We start from the raw sequence: 22,548 nt of genomic DNA on the forward strand, positions 1-22,548 counted from the left end.
TTTTTCCTTGATCGAAACTTCTCTTTCACTTCGTTTCACAGCCGTTCGATTCACGGCCAAAGCACGGTAATTAAAGGAACTTTATAGGACGTTTCCATTTCGCTGGATTCGGCTCGAGGTACGCGCCACGAGTTGAATTACTGCAAGAAAGGTGAAATGCCGATGTCGTATCGCAACGTTCGACTTATAATTTCAAAACTTCTCTCTTTCTCTCTTATTTCGTTTTTCTGCCTCGTGGACACGAAGCACAGCTGCTACACGCAAATTGCAAACAAACCCGTCGACGATAAACAATTATCGCCTCTTTTGTAGCGATTAATTTCTTCGATGGAAGGAGTACGACGTATTTTCAAACCGAAAATTTGCTTGAAGTTAGATCGATGGATCGGCGAAAAGATCGGCACTCGATCGTACGATAATTTTGTCCCGGTTTTCTCGCTTCGACTGACGACCGATCGGTTTCCTTCAGTCATCCGAATCTTCTCCGTCCTCTCGCAAAGCGCCCCCTTTCTCACGTTCCACTTCGATCGATGAAAAGACGGAAAAATTCACGGCACAGAGCATCGGTGCTCTTTCGAATTGGACTTTTCACCGAGGTATCTCTAAATCAGCGCCCTCGCGTCTACGAGAGTTCATTCTCGGCGCCAGCTCGCGATCCGGCTATCGACGATCGCTTTCCCCTGTTGCTGCCAGCATCATCGAGACTGCTCTCGATTATCGCGTGCGGAGATTCTAATTGCGCTCGCCGCGAGATTAGCAGAATCTGATCCGGTTTCGATCAAAATCACCGATCCCGATCGATTAATAACGATTGGAAAGGACCGGATGCTGAGCTCGCTATCTACCTCTCCGGCGTCTCGGACTTGAGAGCCCAGGACTCTTCCGGTCCTTCTTCTTGCGACACGCTCCGTTGTGTCTGACATAATGGACCGTTGTTCTCTCACGAACGAGACCTCAGCCTTATAACCGACTCCTAAGCCGCTGATACCTAGTCTCCGCTCGTTCTTTCTTCGCTGCAGATTGCGGTAAAATGACCGTGGTAAAATATGTAATGGAGCGATCGTGATTGGACATCTATTTTGTAACCTTTTTATTGAGTTATTGGCCTTTGGGTTTTTTAATTCCGATCCACTAGATTTTTACGCGTTTATGAGAAATTGAAAAACGCAGAAAGAAAAAAAAGACAGAAATTACACGCAAGTTTTAATTATTTTTTACGACTGTGTGTTAATATTTTGATATGGTTGTTCCAGTGTTAACAGACATTTCCGTTTTTTCATTTATATTAATATGTTTGTTAACCAACCAAAGTCAAGTATACCTACGTGTGTATATGTGTTACATCCGCCGTGAAAGTATACATAATTGTATACATGCGTGTAGAAATATATAAAATGCTTATTTTACAATACGTATGATAGAAAGCAATCCACTCCTTTAAATGCGTTCGCGAAAATACGAAACTGCGTAATGATCCGCAGTCTACTAATTACCTTCCTTACCTTTTATTGCAATCGTGTCGCAAATAGAATACGAATCTGTCTTCTGATTAGAGTAATATTTTATTTCATAATTTTCCAAGCGTAGTACGTGGTCGTGTAGCTACGTAGAAGCGAGAAGATTGATTGACGTGTCAGCAGGTAGAACTCTATCGCAGGTGAAAACGTAGAAAACAACGGCGATATAAATAGTACGAAGTATGTACCTGCTGGAACGATAACGGCTGGAAAAAAAAAAATTCAAATTGCCGCGATATCGCGCGTATCGTGGTGGCCAATTGTGTGTACAATCGCTCGTCTATTAACTCCGTTTCCCGGCGAACGCGCAGACTAATGTGTCATCGGTAAACTCCGTATCTCCGTTTCAATTCCGCGCACAGCCACACACCCATTCATTCCGGCTGGCTTTCAATCAGGATGCCTCGACCTCTCCTCGTGGAAGATGAAATATCACCGCTAATGGACTGTTCAATTAAATCGCTCTTCTCGAGGAAAATAAATCCATCAGCGAGAGACACACCTCGGGAGCGAGTTTAACGGTAGACTCGATAGAAAAGTCGTTCCACGGTGGATGAATGTGTATTTCACGCGAATTTTCCAGCCGTGGAAAATGAGCGTGTCGAAACCGATCCGAAACCTCGATCGAAACTCCCGGATCAACCGCTACAGGATTTTCCATCGCGGTGAATCGGATCAGATATGGACGTAAGCGTCGTTAACATGGCAAACAATGCACGAGGAGGACACGGCCACACGCATCCGCTGCAGACGCGGTACTGCACTCTCGGGCGTAATGAGCCGACGCTCGTTTCCCGACGAGATCGCTCCGCGCTGGCTCATTAGCTTTCACGCCGAGCTCGTACGTGTTCCGCGCATACGGCCGCGTATAAACACTCGGGGATACGCTTCCGAGTTAGCATCGCGAAATATTAATTACCACGTGCTGTCTAGCAGCCAGCCTGACACCTGTTCTGATCTTCGATCTTCTCATCTCGGTGTGCAAGATTCAACAATGTTTCTCGGAACGAGATAACAGACGGCATTGAAATTAAAATCGAGATAAGAATAAATCTCGAATCTCGAGATTCGAAGGCTTTGATAAAAATAGAAATATACGCCAAGCGCGTAACTGTGAGGACGGAACATCCTGAGCTCGGTGAATGAATAAATATCGCGTCGGTCAATCGAAGGGAACGGAACGGAGCGAGGCTGCTCTGAATTCCTCTGTCGGCTGTTGGCTTCAAGCACGCTCTCGAGCGCGCGATAAACGATCGATAAAATGATTTCGAGGCATTTATATCGGCGGTCGGCGACGATCCGTGTCGGTGAACCCATGTCACCGGCTGTCAATATTAGCTGAGCGGCCGAGGCGCGCGATCGATTCCTCGAGACAGGCTCGTGACGCGGAACGACAGGATATCGGCTCGATAAGATCGCGCGGCGCTCGATCATCCGTTCGATTTCCTCGGGTTTCCCGGCGTAATTGGAGAAACGATTGAAACCGAGCAGAATTAAGCGGTCGCGAAAAGATCGCGTTCGCGGGATCTGAAGCCAATTAATTAGACGGCGTTCGATCTCCTCCGATCTCCTTCGAACGGCGATCGCCGGGGAACGATTGCAACAGTATGGAACGAAACGAAGCAGAATTGGAAAATATCGAAAGAGAGGAGAACGAAAGCGCCGACGATCGAGGATAATAATTACCTAATTGACGCATTTGTCGTCGCGAGATCCTCCAACCAGAACGAGACGAATCGTAAGCAAAGATGCTCTTCGATGAACACAGAATCGCTATAAACTCGTACATGTAAACCACTCAGTCAAGAGTTTTGACTTTAAGCAAAGATTGAGCGAACCAGAACCAGATTCCTGCTTTCGCTGGGAGAACGTATTTAGATCTCGGACTTCTCAAGTAGGAAGGAGATCGGCGGATCAGTCCGAAGATATCGCGACGTCACTGGCACAGAATTGCACTGGATTATTCTACCAAGCAAACACAAACGCAAATATTTCCTAGATGTACACTTTGGACAGACGCGTGTCTTTTTCCATAGATCCCCGTTTCATTGGAATTTTATTGCCAAACTACGATACTTCGTTTCGATATTTCACCATTTGTACGTTGAAACGTGCGGCGATGCATGCATCGGATTCAACATTACTGTCAACAATAATAGGAGGTTTTATGTTAATTATAAAAAGCAAGGAATTTTAAAGAAAAACAAAGAATTAAGTAGGCTTAAGAAGAAACGGGCAAATTGGTGGCTAGTCCAAGCGTTAAAAGAGCCGAAGACGTGAGTGTTTCTGCGTGAGGCTAAATCAACGATGCGAAAAGAATCGCGTGAAACGAAACGATGATAAAGCCCTGGAGGCGGAAGGTGATGCCGCCGGTCTCATATCTGCGAGCGAACGCGGATAGAGACGTCTGGCGATTTACGGTTCCCTCCGGTTCATCCTATGAGCTGTCGCTTGATTTATGGAAGCTCCGGCGATCCATGGAATAAGTAATCGATTCAGCGTTGAATAAATCGTGCCGGAAAAGTCGCTACGAGGCCCTTCGCGATGAGAGAAAGCGGACGTGGATCGGGCGAGAGAGAACGATGATTGATCGTGGCGACGCTGTTAGGAAATTGCGTGCAGTCAAGTTCGGTCAACTCTCTGCGGATCGCGAACGACGGCTCGACGTTTTCACGACGGTGGAATCGATGCGCGAAGCGAGCGCGTCGAGGTCAAAGTTCAGACCGCGTTGCCATTATTTTGCTACTATTCAAAAGTGACTTTATTGACTATAAATACTACGACGAGCGCGTTGGAAGTTTTAAACGAGCGTGTGCGTTTCGACACGACAAACCGGCATGTCGTATTGTACGTAATTATTAACAGCCTTCTCCTATATACTAGTAAAACACTTTAATGTTGTGAATCTAATGTCACTCGATATATCATCACCCGCTTTTTAACGTGCCACTACAGAGACGAGAGATCTTGGTCTCTTGACAAATGTTTTTCTACGTGTTTCATTAGTTTTTGTTCCTTTGGCATTCGTTTTTTTCAGTCTCTCGGAGAAAAGAGGCCACCCTGCTGACACTGATCTCACCATGTTGAACCTGAATTTTCAGCAAGATGTCGTCCTATTCGACATATAGATCTGTCGTTTCTGTCGTTTCAGTACTTGAAAAAGAAAAATTATAAATTTTCACAGACGTATTTATTTACGTGAATTACGAAACGCTTGTCAAGAGTTCAAAGACTCTTATTCGCGGTAATATTCACTCAACGTAATTGTCCACTTTCTAATAATTCTCATCGGTTTAAACTACTCGATCATCGGACCCACTCTTAATGCCACTGGCCAAGCAGCTTATTTCTTGTCGTCGTCGTCAATTAATCGCGACTCGTCGCCCATCGAGTGGTTATCGTGGCTTGCCACGAGTTATCACAAGGGACAGGCACGCGAAGGACACTGGGGACCAGATGAATATCAATATTCTCGTCACGATCTGTACCGTTCTCGAGTGAACCCATCGGAATTTAAAGTCGGTGTTTACCTTGAACGAGCCCCGTGTACACGGTAGCCGGACTCGTAGGCGGAAGAAACAACGAGCCCCTTTGTTTGGGCGCCTCTATGACGAGTTCTGAGAAATCGGTCTTCTCGAACCTTCCTTCTCCCTCTCTCTCTCTTTCTCTCTGTCAAGCTGTGTCTTTTGTCATTACCGTGGAATGTCAGCTGAGAATCATTTACAGTGGTAATTGCTCCGGCAAAATTGAGTTCTCGGACGTTGGGACGGGATTAATCGAAGTCTGCAGTCGCCGAGCGAAGTTCGCCTTTCTGTCTCCATCGCCGTCTCCTGTTTTGCTCGTGCATCTCTACCCACGAATATCCAATGAAAACATCTTTAATCTACCCCCGACGCGTTGAATAAACTAGATTTATGTGTTATTCCTCGCGATCGAAGGTACGGCCAGACGTCAGACACTGCTGGTTGGTAGGCTTTTACGATTAAGTAGAAATCTCCTCCGGAGTTCAATGTTGCGAACATCCTGTTCAACTTAATGGTCCAGATGGACGCGAGCCAGGTCTTAGATTTTTTGCCGGCCGATCGATTATCATCGTTTACGCGCAGATTGGATCGATGGCGGTGTTTCGCCGTTTTTGCTCCCCGTTCGCCTCTCTCACTAGCTATTTCGCGATGCGTTGGGCACAACCGCGAAGATAAATAGTTCCGAGGGGAAGAACATTCCGACGTGTTTCGTAAAATATAGGAATATTTCATATTCGTCGGAAGAATGGTAATTTAGTGAGGAACGATGTTGAACTCAGAGCGAGTTACACGGAAACGACGTGCAACTCACGCCGGATGGACATCTGCTCATCACATTTGGACGATTTCCGACATCTTCGCAATAACTCTCGTAATACCGGTCCGCCAAACGGACCTTTAACGTCAGCGGTCGAGACTTCTAAGGCGTTTAACAGTATGCCCTTTCGCAATTCACAACCGTTAACAGCATCGAATTCTCTTTTCTCGCTCGACGCCGCTCTTTCCTCGCCACCTCGTAGTCACTGCACTTCGTAGTCTCCATTAACTTAAGTCTTAAAAAATCGCATTTTCCGTTATCCTTTGTCTTCCGACGCTTCGAAATGACTATTTAGTTCCCACCATTCGCCTTCTTTATTTTGCTTCATTACTTTTCCATCCGTGGTGGTTGGCTCGCAATCTACCTCCCTCATCTATCTTTCTTTCTCCCCGTTCCCTTCTTCGTCTCCTTTCACTCCCTCCCGTCCTCCCGATTCGTCTCTTTTCAAGCCTTTATAATTACCGCGCCGTCTACTTCTTTCTGTGTTCTCTCGTTGCTCTCGTTAGTTTTTCACGTGCGTGCACATCGTCTGTATGCTAACGACGCTCTCAAAGATCGTTCCCGCAATCGCGGGTTCTCCATTGACACGGTTGAACCTTTCGGAACTGGATTTCTCGTACGAGAGCAACGATGCAACAACATGCTCGAGAACAACGTTAGCCTGTTTCTCGCGGAGAGAGGATTCTCGTTAATTTAACTGCATTGATTAGAATCTTGATTTAAAAAGAAAGAGAGAAAGAGAGAGAGAGAGAGAGAGAGAGAGAAGAATACGACTGATCAATTCCTTTTCTTCCTACGTGTCAAGCTATTGATTATAGCTCGGTTCGCCATCTCGAATGAATCGTATTATGATAAATTACACATATCAGGCCAACTGTAACCGGCATTACTCCCGACGTGGTACTTAATAACAGTCGGAGCACCATGTTAATTAGCATTCGGTATCAATAATCGATTGTCGGATCAACGAGTTAGAGTCCGTGGTGTGACGGTGTGGTATCTGGTAACGTTGCCATCGATTCAATTCTGTCGGTAGCTGTTTAAATCGACGAAACTAATAATAAAGCGTATTATGCAATAGAACGCGGTAGACGATCTCACGGATGAAATAATAACCGGTCGGTGGCGATGGCTGTGCTCAAAAGGGATTAAGCGAGGCCTGCCGCCTCTCGCGATCGTTAATTATCCTCGTGGCAGATATTTTCCGTGAAGCGTGCCGCAACGACCGCTCCATCAAATCGACGTTTCCTAATTGGTTCCGAGGAAATTGTTAATACGTCGGTCGTCTGGACGCCGGGGGTTCATCATTTCTCCTACGGTGGCGGCGGCGGCGGCGGTTGCTGCCATTTAATCAGCGCGCAAATTCCCACGGATTGGCAGCATCATTTACAATTAGTCTTCGTCATCCGGTTCGGCATTAATTTCTAGAACGAGCGTGCTCGCGCGCCGCGCTCCATCGGGCAAGGAGAAGCGCACGCGCGTGGAGGCATTTCGCAGTAAATTTCATGCCTGTCACCAGCGACCCGGAGACGCTACAATTCCTCGCCGAGACAGGGGAACACGGTCCCCTTTTATCACCGTGGTTGTTTCCGCGTTATCGAGCTACCGAGCCTTCACACGGCCATCGTGATTGAATGCTTTGCGCTTTTATCGGTAACGGAGGCAACGCTTTTGCTATGTGGAAACGGGAAATAGTAGTTTTGATTACACAGAGATAACGATAAGTAGGTGAGATATTTTGGAGAAGAAAATTATGTATTTATTAATTTTTTTATTAACGCTTGTCTGTTGCCTGTTTACATTTTCTAACACTCTGTGCTGGATGTTAAATTAAGCTTCTTTCTACCAACTCGTAGCTTTACATAACAGAAAAGCAACATACTTCTCGAAAAAGGACATTCTTGCTACGGTTTCTTGTTCCCGCCTCCTGTCCCATTATCTCTTGCAGTTTCACAGTCGTACTCGTCTATAAATCTCGATCACTTGCCACGTGAAATTGCATCCTGCGACGATGTGATACTCTCACCCGAGCGTTCGTTCGTTTACGGTTGGATCGTGTCGCGAGGTACAGCGAATGGGAGCGAATGGACGAAACGAGGAGACAGCGAGCCGCGGGAAAAGTAAAATTGGAACGCTCGGCACGCGAGGTCTCGAGATTGCCATCTGCGACGTGGGTATGTCGATTTTCGAGCCGTGACAAAACCTCGACCTGTGAACCTCTTAGACGCGAGTATGTCCAACAATAAAAAATACGGATTCCGTAACTCGATTCCGTCACCGCTCTACTAATGATGTTTTGCGTGGCTTTCAACGTTGTCTCCGTTCCCTTAGATTCGGTGTTTGCTCTCTGTCTTCGAACGAAATATATTTATTATATTTTTGATATTGAAACGTTTCTATATTGACAAAAGCTTCTAATAGAAGCACTGAAAATGTTTTTACATCGTTACATAGAAGGAAGAGAGTATCGTTATACCTGGCTGCGTACGTCGCCTGCAAGTGAAAAGACATTCAAAGAGACAAGTGCAGAGTATAGACGGAACAAAACGCCGGCCTAATGGTTCAATTCTACGCTCAGTCGAACTCGCCGCCTCAGTCACAGATCAGTTGCACTCGCGTACGACGATCGTAGTACTAGCAATTAGCTATTCATCGATCGATCTTTCTCTACTGTTCGAACAACCTCGTTCCCCAGTCGTCTTCTCCGTTTCACCGTGCCGATCGGCGGTCTCGTTCTGCCAACAGCACACGCTCTTCCCCTTGTATCATTAGCATGCATCTTCGCGAACCTTTGGAAGACCTTGTCTCCGTCCAGCGAAGCATGGAAAATGAGAGTACTTCTTGCGGTGAGTTCTCGCGGCAGTTTGTTTCGTCGCTTTTTTTAACATGCCACCGAGAGATCTTGGCCTCTTGACAAATGCTTTCTACGTGTTTCTTTACGCTCCGTTCCTCCGCGTTGGCCGTTGGTTTCTTCGGTTCGGAAAAGAGGCCAATCTGCTGACACTGATCTCCTTGCCACGTTGCTCCGAACCTGAATCTCGCGCTCGTTTCCTTTCCTCGACGTTGTCCGTGTCGTCGTTGTTCCTGCATGTCCGATCGATCAAAACTCTGACAACACAACGTTTTTTCCAAAACGTTGCTACATTCGACACATCGACGTCGCCGTTTCGGTAGAAATCGCCGTTGCTACTTCGATTGTCGTAGGCAACAGGTGCGCAAACGTTGAAAGTATCTCTCTTCGACACGTGTCCCGTTGCACCTTCAGCTTCCTGCTGTTTCACCTCCGGTTACGTAGATGATTCGTGCGAGGTGGATACGCCTTAATCGTGCCTGTTATTTCGAACAAACTGTCTCAACCATCATTTTTGTACGATTTCCACAACGTGTCGCATCCTTTCTTGAACGATTCTTTTAATACGAGAATCGATCTATACACGGTCTATACACGGTTCGCTTCTTCTTCTCGACGGAGACGTTTTATCTTGATCGGTATAATTAAGTAGAGTCGGAAACGAACACGTTCGCGTGCCCCGGGCAGGTGGAACACGCGACAAGTTCACACGACGCTCATTTAATCAACAGCCGTTGGGTTTTACGCGCAGCTTGTCCCCATTAATTCGCGCTAGCCCGGTGATTTACGTTCTCGATGAAGCAAATCGGTTCACTCGGTAACCTCGTAGTTTCTCGGTGGAGAGGCGGTTCGAACAGAAGCGCGGAATCGAGTGAAATCGATCCGACCCAACAAGTTGAATAATTCGAGAACCGAGCCGCAGTCGAGCAACGAGCGTCTCGAAACAAACATCATCGAATCGTCGTAGAAACTCGAGTCGGCCGACGCGTTTCAAGCAGCTTCGAACAGATCGAGTTCAATTGGACTATCTTTTGCAACCAGCACGCTCCAGGCGTCGCTCGAATGACCGGGAAATCGATCTGGATCGATGTTTAGCTCGACTTCGATTTCGCATTTTCAAACGTTCTTTCGTCGGTTCGTCAATCGTTGAACGACGCGTGCTCTCGTCATGCTTCGCGCTTCAGTTGCACCGCTCTTTGACCAATCGTGAGAAGCAGTTTACGGAAAAATACGAGATTCCCGGGCAAAAATAGAGGAAAAGGCCTCGCGTCGTCTGTTAAGGAGCAATTAATGCGACGCGTGGGAAAGCGGACGACCGCTTTGCAGCCGCGACTTCCGCGATTTCGAAGCGCGGAGGCACGCGTTACGTGTCGTCCACCAATTACGGTGTCCATTACGTATTAATCGGCGTTGAAACCGTTATGGTGCACGAACGGGTCGAGGCATGAATCACTGTAGGCACGTCGTTCTCGCAGAACCTGGTAACAGACTTCTCTCCGCGGTCGTTCGCACCTTTATCAAGGACATTTGACCGATCATCGGCCATCGTTTTGCTTACACGCCGCTTCGCGCCAACGCAGCGAATTTTCGCAGCTGAATGAAATTACAGGCCAATCTTTTCGCGAAAGGCCTCGCGACAGTCGACTAATGGCCACCTTTGTTCTCCTCCTTGTCCTTGAGGTTACTGCGTTGCGTTGAATCGCTATGACTAACGCATAATTCCAGGCGCTGTTGTTTGAATGTTATCGAAACATTGGCGACGAATAAATAAAACGAACAAAGATAACTGTTCATCAGTGGCTCGATAATCGCGAAGGAATTTTATTTTCTGCGGACAGCGTTCAAAATATTTTGGAGTTACCACGAGCTCGCGCTTAGACGACTCGAAGGATCTCCAAATACCTGGCTTACGTGATTTTATACATATTTACGGCGATGTATTTCATCACCTATCGCCTTGTCTGGACGGACGTTTCGCTTTTCAAGAAATTTGACGCTCAGTCCACAGTTTCGCTTCTCGCTTTTCGAATCACGCGGTGTCGATTGTGCGCTTCTTCTGCCGAGTTTCAGTTTGCTTGACCGCAGCGTTAACACGCAGCGAATCGGCGCGAAAAATCGCAGAAGCGAGCAGAGCTGATTCGGTCTGTCTCCGATCTGCAAAGAACCTGTGAAAGTCGATGGATAACCACGTGTTCATGCTGCGTGCTTTTTTTTTTATTACGATGAAACGTGTCGTGATTCTGTCGCGCGAGCGTCGCAGAATTACGTAAAAAAAACTACTCTTTGCGTTAGGCTACCGTTCAGTGCTATGAAACGTAAAGTGAACGTTAGTTAGACTAACGTCGCTTTTGTAATACGTGTCAAGTACGCGGTTTGTCGTTTCGGATCGTATCGCACGAAATTTCAGTATTGCATTATTCGCCGAGGCATCGAAAGACGCGCGGCACAAAGTGTCGGGTTAACATGCTGGCGTCGACTATTCGACGTTGTATTAGGGATACCCGTAATGTCGATATGATGTCGTTGTTTTTCAAATTTCATAAACATTGCCATCTAGTGACAATAATTCAACTTGTAACATAACCTATGTTCTAGTTAAATATATTGACATTCAGTGTGCTTATTGTTAAATTTTGAAAAAGTTTGAGTGAACCCTATAGAAATGGAAGAGTAGATAAATGTCAATAATGGAAGTGTGAATAAATTTCATATTAGACCTTTGATGCTTTATGGGTTTCGAAAGCATAGCAATGCCATTAATGCTGTTACTCCTGGTGTATTCGATATCAGAATATGTCAGTGTTGGTTTAAAACACTTAAGAACTATAGTTTCAATCTTTTCGATGGTATAAAATCTGAAAGACCTGTTTGTTTTTACTTCAAAATCGCCCTCATTTTGCAAAAAGGGAATAGAAAGCTTGTCAGAAAGATGGACGAAGATTGTCAATAACTGATTAAAACTCTTAAATAATATTAACTCTTAAATAATGTAAAATTTTGTATGAAAAAACGACATTACTTATGGCGTGTTCTAAAGGACAATTTCTATCTACGAATAACGAGCCCGTAACTTTCAAGGATCATTTTCCTTTCGTTGGTCTCGAACAAACGCCTTAATTACCCTCGCGACCAGCTGCTACAAGATCGGTCATCGTGCACTTGCCATCATGCGATATCGTGCTTTTAATTCACGAGTGTCGTCCGTAGGGTAATTAACGTTGCTTGTACAATTAAAAGAGAGAGCCCATGTAGCAAACGGCTCCTCTCTTTTTATGGCAACTTCCTGCAAGGATCCTCCGCAGGTTGTGTCAGGGCGTCAAGGACGCGACATAATTGATCGAGGCCAGAGACGAAAGCGTGGATCATTGTTGCACGATCTCCCTGTACGTACAGTTCCTCCTAAGGGAACACGCACCCAGAGGGGAACCCGGTGTGAATAGTGAAAACGCAACGCGTTGGAAAGTCGGGACGAAATATATTACCGAGGGCGAGCGATAAGTCCACAGGTTAACGCTGTCGTGCGGGCTTGATAACGCCGATAACGCACTTCCCACGCGAAGATACGTGCTTTATCGTCAGTTTTCACCGAAACAAAGGCAATGCTTGTCCTGACTGTTACGCCAAAATTACCATTTAAATCGATACACTTAAATTTTCTCATTTCCTTTCTACTTTTCAATGTTTCCTTGAACCAGATACGCTTATCCTGTCTCTGAAATGACAATTACGAAAGACACATATGGGAGTATATTTTGTCTCGATGTTTGAACCACTGTCCCATGCAATTCAACATTCTTTTCAAGGATGGATATTTTCGTGAATGGTGATGTTTTATTAAAAATTAAAGCTGTCCTGAAATAATGGTGAAATAATGGTCCGTTGACAATGAGATGAGGAATCGAGCGATTAGCCCGAATTTTCATTGGTTACGAGAACGACGCAACTCCTCCTCGTTCACGCGTGCATTATAATAAATGTAAGCTATTACGAACTATAGTAGGCTGATGACTGCCATGCGTTTGTTCGCAGTGTGCATACTGCATAAACGCGTATGAATCACGGGGACCTTGAATGGAAATAAGCGTCGGCTGACGCGCGAAAGTGAATCCCCCGTTCATACAGCGAGGTGTGCAAGCCGAAACGACGCATCAGCTTTCGTTAATAATCGCGAGCCAAGAAATTCGCAAGGTTTCTTGCTAAATTCAGAAACGATAACCGCTCGAAATTCGAGTTTAAATTCGTGGAATAATCGTCGCGCATCTTTCGTGACGCAAGTCGACGAAACGTACTGGACAATTTCTGTAGTTGAATCGACTGAAAATAGAAATTGAAATGCAGGCGGTGATGTTCTTCGAGTGATTCACGAATCGTTTGTATCTTTTAGTCGTTGGAACGATCGACAGTTGATCACTGGGTGTGGTTGCCAGACCAAACGACAGAAGAATGATTGCGTTTCGAACGTAATGAACGATTGGAGCGAAGGACACGTCTCGTCGAGGATTCTATTTGTGATAAAGATGCAGATTCTTTCGAGGCTGGTTGCTTGTTTATTTAAACTTTTACCTTCGAGTCTCTTGCTATTATTCGAACGAACGACAAGTTGTTGCCAAAGGTGCCTGTCACGGATGATACTTCGAGGTTTCTTGATTTCTGAAACCATCCGAAGTTGCATTGTCCACGACACCGTTCACCTTTCCCCCGAACATACGAATGGACGTAAATTTGATATCCGTCGCGAATAAATTTCGATCGGCGGCGAAAGGGAAACGTTTACATAAAGCACTTCCATTTCCTATTTTTAATTCAACGGGCGCAAATCTTTCCGACAAGATCGCAAGCGCTGATAAACAGCGGCAAAGTAGAATGAAAGTGTGGCAGTGGAAAGTGAACAGAAACCCACTCTTCAGCTTCCTTTCCTCCTCCGGCTTCTCTTCGCGCCGCTTCTTCTCCATGAAAATTCGATCGTCGCGGCGGAACGTTTTGTTCGAAGAACGGAGTGCCACGTGATCGACGACGAACGAACAATCGCCGGTTATCCATTGTAATGCGATGCAGCGCGATTGCGCTATTCAGATTTCGCGTCGAATAGTGTTACAGTGTTTGATCGCGATGCTCAATGTGTTGTACAATGTATTGCTCTCGGTTTCGATTAGAGCGACAATTATTTTCTTTTGTTCATAAATAGATAATTTTTACTTTATCTACTTTTATTGCGTTGCTTGGCATCAAAAGGAAGCGCTATCGCGCCGCGTGATGCTATCCAATACGGTTTTTTAAATAGCCCGTGGCTATTTTTTTCCACGACGACGACGCTTCTCGCGAGACTGACTTGAAGGATGCGTAAGGTAGTAGCAACGATCGATCCCGCGCCGTGATAGCCGCGCGCCATGGGAAAATAACCAAGTACTTGATTGGTCGATGCTCATGGCGACCTGCTGTTCAGCCTTTCTGCCACTCATAACAGTACTTTACGGTGTTCAGAGTCGAGTAAGAGGAGTGAAGACAGGCAGGCAAGTACGTTGGCCGCAGGCAGGAGAGCGGGTTCCGCGAAACCGAGGTCGAAAACCGTGGCTCGCGACGCGAGACCAAGGGCAGACGATGAAATTCGAGCGAATCGTGGAAAATTGCTAATTGCCGCGGCCGGAGCGATGCGTCGCGCTCTGTTGACGGTCGTTTCACTACGGCAAGGAAAATTGCTCGTTGCGAAGAGTTAACGTAACGAGATGCTATCTCACGTGTAGAATATACCATTTGGTCTTTCACCAGTTGTGAACGATTCGACTATGATCATCGAGTGTGTGGAAGAATCGGGCTGGATCGATTGCGAAATATCGTTTCCTACGAGGATATTTTCAACATCAGGCCTCAGCGGGTGTTTTGAAATCCGACGATTATTTCGAGCAATAAGGTTGAAGACCGTTTCTTGGAAAAACGATCCAAGGATCGAAACAACGGGCCGTGAATTTCAATCGGCCAAACACGGCTTGTGTCCTCGACAATGTGGTATAGTGACCGGCGCGTTTGCCTGGGCAACGAGACGCACTTACTTTCATCCGATATCCCCGAAGGCATTTTTCGAGATCGCCGGCGAACGAAGGTTACCTACTTTTCGAGCAACGCGAACAACACGAGGTTTCACTCGCGTCGTTGTCGTTGCATTCCTCGGACACGACGTCTCTCCATGGAAAATGAAACTGCAACCGAAACTCGAACTCGAGCTCGCTTAATTTCCGTCCACGTCCTCAGTTTGCCTGGACGCGGACCTGGACGCAGTTTCGATGTCAAATTAAAAGTTTCCTCGGTGGAAAAAAAGAAACAGCACTTTCGTTTTCGTTTTCTACAATCGATCACGTACGTCTTCGTTTAATTCAACGTATGCCTCATCCGGTGACGTCTTTTTTTCGAGCGGCTTGAAAGGATAATTGGCTTTTCGTGTTCGAAACGAACGTTTGTTAGTTTTTGGCCTCGAAGGAGGCGAGATTGACGCGTTCGCGATCGGAAAACACCGAGCATTTGCACAGCATTTCTACCTGCGTAGATATCACGGTCAAGTTTTGAAACTCTTAGCTGTCGATGTGTATTCGGTTCACACCTGCGCCGTGCCTAAAACGACGATCTTACGGGAACAATAGGCAAGTTGACTACGTTGCGCTTTGCCTGACACGCCGAACAAAATTTTTCGACGTAGAAAGCGAGTACCGATCGATACCACGACCGCGATTCCGTGGAATCGGCTTATAGTCGTTGGTCGTTTTAAGGCTTCGCCGTGTTTCGACCGTAAACGAAGCCCTCGAGGATAAAGTACGATAACGGACGGATGATAATTCGAAACTTCCGAGCACCTCCGAGGCAGGGTTTGATGTAATAATATTGACCGAGGTTTTTCGAGCGGATTACGGAACTATGACGGATATGAAACGCTCCGTATGGTTTATATTTGATCGGAGGCAAGTGGCAAGTGGTACGAAAGGAGACAGATGGTTATGAGTTTACAGAGTGGGATTAAAACTTCGGTCATCTCTAATGGAATTCGATCGAAAGTGTATAAATTGGTGACAAAGTGTGTGAAAGGAATAAGCTGGTAGATTGTTTGAATTCCATTATGTTCGACTCTGTCACGATCTTTTATTCCGCTGTTCTTTCGTCGTTGGAAAGCTTCTTTTGACGAAAATACGACGGAATCTTGTTTGCTAGAAACAAGAACGAAAGCGGGGATTTTATTGTTCTTTCTGACAAATGAAAAAGTATCTCGAAAACCAAATTATAACTGCGTGAACTGGAATAAGCAGCTAAATTAGTGGGTTACACTGTTGATCCTTTTTTCTCGGAAACTTTTCTTATATCATTTACCAACAATTTATTTAAAAATAAGCCACAGCATTGGGAATGATCATCCTGTTGAAATGGTATTTAGCATGAAATTTTGTAGATTATATTTTTCTAATACGTGATATCGTTTAAATTTAAAACAATCATCAACGTGCATTGCTATACTATGTAAGAGTTAATGATACATACAATAGTCTTTCAGTCCTCGAAAAAAAAAAAAATAATCTTGATCATTTTGTATAATTCCGTAAGAAGCAATAAGAAGTCTATGGTTCATATGAATTACTTCGAATGAATGTCAATTGACTTCACGACTACTTTTGTCCTCGGGGAATTTCTTCTTCTGCTACTATTTATCAAGCTACTAAGCTCAATACAATTACTTGTAAAAAACTAATATTCGTACAATACGGACGTAATAATACTCTTTATGAAATGAACTAATATTTTTAAATATTTCTTTAAAGTGTGATACCACTCGTAACAATCATTCTCATGTATAACAGAATATTGCAAAATGTACAGTTAAAAGATGTTCTGTTTTTTATTTTTTTTTATGATGCACATACTCTACAATGTCTTTGGGAAGTTTTCTCCCACTAGTCATGATTCTTATAAATTTACGATTCTTTGTGCTTGATAACCGTTAAGATAAATAGACTTCCTGTAGGTAAAATGTTAGATAGTAGAAACATAATATAATTTCTATTTGGAGTCAGCCGTTTGAAAACAGCAAGTGATATTGGCCGATCACAGTACAGACGCGTCAAGGTTCGTAGTGTGAAAACACGCGTCACAGATGATTCTTTCGAATCGGCATCCTTTCGTGTCACCGGATGCGACGATGGTCGCTGGCAGCGATCCGTCCGAATGGCTAAACTGTTGCCCCGACGCTCTCATAAATATTAAATTGTTGCACTTCCTTCTTTCACCCGTCCCTCTTTCTCTCGGTCGCGCGGCCAGAGGACGTCGTCGTGTCCGCGACGGAGTAACGCGTGATCAAACTCGCCTCGAGTTAATTAGCAAGGTGTCGTAATAATTGTTCGCCGGCTATCGCTATCTACGCTTGTCTATGTCTACCAACTATAAATCCGCCTTAATGATTTTAATCGGCGAAATCTCGGCGAAATCTCGGCGAAACCTCCGCCATCCGCCGTGTTTTACGTGCCTATTGAACGATTGAGTGTTAAAAGTTTCCACTTCGGGTTTTCAAATGTTTCATCGATATTTGAAGTTATCGAGCGATCGCTTTCGGTACAATCGAGTAGACGTCGCTGATCGCGAGATACAAGCTCGAGGTAAAAGCTATCGAAGCGATCCCTCGCATGTGTTTCTCCCGTTGAATTAATTGTCCGTGAGTTTGTGCATTTCGTAGCCACGCCCACGCACAAATAAACGATGATAAATAAATCCAGTTTAAAGCGCTGGCGAGCCGCTGGCCAACAAAACTCGGTGGAAACCACGTTTCTTTCATTTCGCGCGAACTTAATTGGACGCGTATTGAATTGACGGGGCGATCAATTTCGAGGTCGGAATTCCCGCGATTCGCAATGAACATTTCAACGACGCTTATCTCGTAACGCGGCTAATTCGTTCTCGTTCGTGTCTCGATGCACAACGCGCGCACATCGGTATTTCCCAGGAATTTCATGTTTTTCAATCCGCGTTCGGACCGCGTAAGGATCACATCGATCCACCAGCAATCGCGTCGAATAAAGCGAATCAAGGAGAACGGGGAATCGCGATCGGTGATGCGACAAAGCTGTGGTAACCGATTAAGCGATATTATAAACGTTAATTGCTTCAGATCGAGAGACGATAACGTTCGGGAAGTCGTTGTAGACTGCGAGTAGAAATTCGCGTGCAAAGATTTTGTTCGACAGAATTTTACTTGGATACCAAAAAGAAAATCGTGACGAGTTTCAGTGATCGTCGAATATCCGTTGCACGTTCCATATATCGTAGCAATTTACCGTGGCGTGTAAGTGTCACTTTGCGATATACGTGGTATTCACTCGCTCTTATCGAACACACTGATTTCTAGGTATGTATAAAACTACGTATAAATGAAACGCAGATCGGGGAACAACGCGTCGCTGTGCAGTTTCACGCATTAACATTCATAGATCGCTTAACATTCCGCGAAAGCAAATCGGAACCGCGAATCGGTCTGTCAGATCTCGAACAAGTACAGAGTTTTTTTTAAAAAGTTGGAATTAATCATTCGTCTAGTCAACCTTTACTACTTCTTCGGAACGGGTCTACCAACAGCGGGAGCACGTGTATACCAATCAGTTACTGGGAATAACTTCATAAATTTTCATTTTTCGAAAGCGAACATCGAGAGGGATACGGTGGGACATACATACGACGTGAAATCTTATCGATATCGAGATCGAGTGGCGCGTGTCAAAGATACACGATGAAAAAAAATAGGGTGAATCATGTTTGCATTGGCATTGCCAGCTTGTCCAGAATCGATATCGTTCGCAGAGATAAACGGCCAAAATGAGTTCACCTGTAGGATCGCAGGCGACCGGCCGTGAATCGCGACGCTAACCATCAATTATCGTGGTACAGTGGCTCTTGCCGCGACGGACCTGACGAAAGAAACTGCATCCTGTCGATAATTCGCCGATTTAACTCCCATCTCTCATATAATCTGGCGCTGTTCTCGTTTGTCCCGGAAATTTTTCGGATCGAGGCCGTCCGGCTCGCGATTTATTGGTAATTTCACCTTAATGATCGAACGAACCGCGCTGTACCTTGCGTAACGTTGATCTTTTTTAGACGTTTTATCGATCGTTTCCTTGAAGAAAAACCCGGCTTCTCGATTAGACAATATCGGACGTAATCAAAGAGGAGGGGAAAAAAGAAAGAGAGAAACGTCGACGGTATTTGGCGACGTTTTTATCCAAGAAATTTACGACAGAAGAATTTCGAATGGATAATTTGTAGGAAATCCTGTAATACGATTTCCTAATGTACAGTTTGATATTACGGCGAGATACACTGAAGCAATAAAATTTGCGGTAATTGGTCGGTTCTACTTGATCTGTGCATAAAACTCAATGAATCGTTATTTTTAGATATATTCCATAACTTAACTTTCCATCCTTTCTTAATAGGAGGAAAAATACAGAAAACGTGAAAAGGCATAGTTCTGCCAGTAAACAAAAAAAAGTTTCACCACCGTCGTAACCGACTCCTTTCGCGCTCACGCCTACTTAATTAAACTCTTGATCGCCACCAGAACGTAGAGCAAACCTGCGGATACACGTTTCGCTAAAAGAGAGAAAAAAGAAGAAGAGACGCAAGCGCGTCGACAGTTTCCTCCTGGTTGCTCGCGTGCGTGCTTTATCCCTGGCGATAATTATCTGCGCCCGCGACGGAAGGAAAAAGAGGAGCTCAGGAGAAACACGTGTCGTGAAAGGGGTCCCGTGCGTGTACCCTCGTTACGTACGGTCGTTACCAGGAGTAACTTTTAAGCCTGATGTTCGCCAGGCTTACCCGGTGCGATCGGGGCCCGCGGTCGACAAAATGCCTCGTTACTTAGTTTACGGACAAACCTTGTTACCAGTTCTCGTTTTAAAAGCACGCCGCTCGCATACATCTCGAATGGCGTGCAATTTGTAAGATACTTTCGCCGCGGCCCGGGGTTTTCCGGGTTCGAACCTTTCCGTTAATTCGACTGAAAAATCAGAGAGGAAGGAAACCTGACCTGTTACACAGAATCAATTAAATTTCTTCTCGGGACTGGAGATCGACTCGAGATGCAATCAAAGAAGAGCTCGATGAGTGACTCGCGGATGAATCGGCGCGATCGAGGCGAACGCAACAGGAAATCGCGGTCTGCTACAGTCGCGGCTCTTGTCTCCGATGTCCGCTTACGTAATTGCTTTTATAAAATTATATGTCCGGCATTATCACACGTCCCGCTTGCACAACGCGCCGAGTTGCACGGCCACGAGTTGCGCAACGAGCGATTTTACAATAGGATCGTTTACGGTAAGCGGCCGTTTCTGGACGATTAAGCGAACAGCCGTGGAAAAAAAAAAAAAAAGAAACGGGGGAAAAAAGAAGAGGAAGTCGAAGCACCAGCACCGAATCGGGCAGTTAGCCAGAGGTCGAAGCACCGAAGATACGCCGAGCACGTGCAACGCTCGCGGAAGCGATTCGCGTGCTCGAGGATCCGGCACGGCTGATTTTTCTTCCAGGTTCGTTCTCACGCTGAACTATCGCGCGCTTCGAAAATGATAGAGCCAACGGACCCGCGCCGATTTCTCGCGAGATTCTCCATTTTATCTTCTTCTTCTTCTTCTTCTTCTTCCTTTTTCGGTCGACCAATTTTCGATCTGTTCGTTTTAGCTCTCGACCAGGTCCAAGGATATTTTTGTGCGTGATGTAGGTAGTGCGAATTAATGGTAGGTGTTCGATGCGGGTCTCGTGCACGTGCTTGGATATTCGCCGGTCATTTTTGTAACCGAACTAATCGCTCGTTTCACTCTTGACACACTTTCTTGGTCAACTGAAATTATTACTGTTGAAAAACGAGGCGAGTCTCGTTCCGGCGGATAGTCGTAAAGATGGTTCAGAAAGATGGTTGGTGGAAAATTTTAAAAAGTCGGGACGCGAGCCGAGTCGTTTAACCCGTTTCTTCGTTTTTTCTTGCTTTTTGTTGACAAAATTACGACGAGCCGGCCGGTTAGTTCAGTCACGAGAAAATCGTGTCGAGTCGACAACGTGATTAGACTCGAGATGCAAATTTTACTTTCGTCCTTCGCTCGGAGCACCTCGTTACGACAAAAACTTTCTTTTCCGCCGGCAGACACGCGCGTTCCTAACCAGAACGGGACAGAAATCCGACGCGAGATGGTCATGTGAACTTCTAGTCGAGAAGTTCCACGAGGAAATGTTTTCGTTTTTATTTCTACCTTCATTGCGTTCCTTTTGCTTGTAAAACCTTCTGTAAAATTCTGTGATCCACCTGGCAGTATGCCAATTCTTTAAGATTGAAACTTCTAATCATTTTAGGATTTTCTGTCTGATCGTATTGACAAGGTATTGACGATCGGATTAATTCAAGAAAGCGACTCGAGGCGTAGCTATTTAACCGTGTTTCGCGCTGTTCTTGTTACATGTGTTCATTTCAAAGTACGTAGTATATTTGGGTCGTAAATCCGGCACGCGATGACGATACACTGACAGACGGAGCATGACAATATCAGCCCACATTCGATCGAAACGAGGAAATTTGACGTAGATATCGTGCCGTGGTAACATCGATCGTCGAAGAAATCATGCTTGCCCGTGACAGGTGATCGGAGATATCGTTGATTTCGTCCAAACGACTGTAGCATGTGCGAGATATTACAGTTGCATCGACGAAAGCAACGAATCACTTTAGCTGGATATTCAGATCCTTCCCTAACTTCTTCTTTGTCTGACGTCTAAGAAATATTGCAACATCTTTTCTCTGCTCTAACAAAGAAATTTTCACATGCCAGATCTGGCAACAGACGTTACACTTTCCTTCCGATTACGATGACTTTCGCACGGAACGCGACTTACGTAATTCCGTCAGACTCTGGACGAGCAAAGAGAACGGGATGATCGGATGGATCACTTTCCACGTGCACGCGTCTTCGCGGAAAGTCACTGAGAAAGGAACGAACTCGAACCGGAACGCTCGTTGAGATTCACGTAACACGCTCCCACGTTGTATCCGGCCTTCATCGAGTCGCATTCGCATTACAATTTCACCGTCATAGGGGCACTTCGTACCCTTCGTACACGCGAGGACGATAAGCGAGAATCGTTCGCCGATCAATCAATCACGATTCAGTGATTAATCAACGCGGATGCGTTGCGGCCAAGGATTTCGCAAGCCAGCCGCCCGAACAATGGATCACTTTTACTCGCGGCACGCTCGGCAAAGAGCACTTTATGATCCGTTCGGGGAATCGCGAATGAGGCTCGACAAACATCAACGCCAATCCCATCGGCAGCCGTTGGAAAATACGGGAATAAATTACGGGAAGAATAAAAGGGAATAACAGGTAACGAGCTGGGTTCGACATTTCGTTCGTGGACGTGGGCAAACGTGGGTTCCGTTTCACTGAATTTGTTGGAACTCGCTGGCGTATAATTGCGCGTCGATTACGCGGAGAAACGCAAATATCGCGGTGAGCCCACATTAAGTATGAACGTAGAAACGGCATCGATGAAGAGAATTTCTATTCTATCGGCCGACGTGCTTTTTTATTCCGCGTGTTCGTGCATAGAGCATCCTCGTTCCGATTCTATCGATGCTCGAAATTCACCGCCACGCGATAATTACGCTTTACGAATGTACGTATATAAATACGCAGATAATTCCTATCAAGTATTGGAGATAGAACAGCTAGCCACGGCCCCTCTGGCTGAACGTAAACATCACATTCTACTCAATTGCCTCGTATTTCAGAGATTATTGCCGGTTGACGACCAGCTTTCGCCACTATCTACGAT

At 45.5% G+C, this 22,548-nt stretch overlaps 1 protein-coding gene and 1 long non-coding RNA gene across 5 annotated transcripts in view; one reads left to right on the forward strand and one right to left on the reverse strand.

Moving 5' to 3' along the window:
- Nucleotides 1-22,548, forward strand: part of LOC122538499 — a 175,760-nt gene that overhangs the window by 141,920 nt on the left and 11,292 nt on the right. The window lies entirely within an intron of this gene.
- LOC122538502 lies at nucleotides 3,075-8,714 on the reverse strand. Its single transcript, XR_006308859.1, has 3 exons — nucleotides 8,335-8,714; nucleotides 7,721-8,209; nucleotides 3,075-3,087 (listed from the first exon to the last, which is right to left on the reverse strand). It is a non-coding gene; the product is annotated as an uncharacterized LOC122538502 (long non-coding RNA).

The sequence above is a fragment of the Frieseomelitta varia genome, unplaced genomic scaffold (genome assembly GCF_011392965.1).
Source record: "Frieseomelitta varia isolate USP_RPSP 00005682 unplaced genomic scaffold, Fvar_1.2 scaffold_165, whole genome shotgun sequence".
In the NCBI taxonomy this organism is placed as follows: Eukaryota; Metazoa; Arthropoda; class Insecta; order Hymenoptera; family Apidae; genus Frieseomelitta; species Frieseomelitta varia.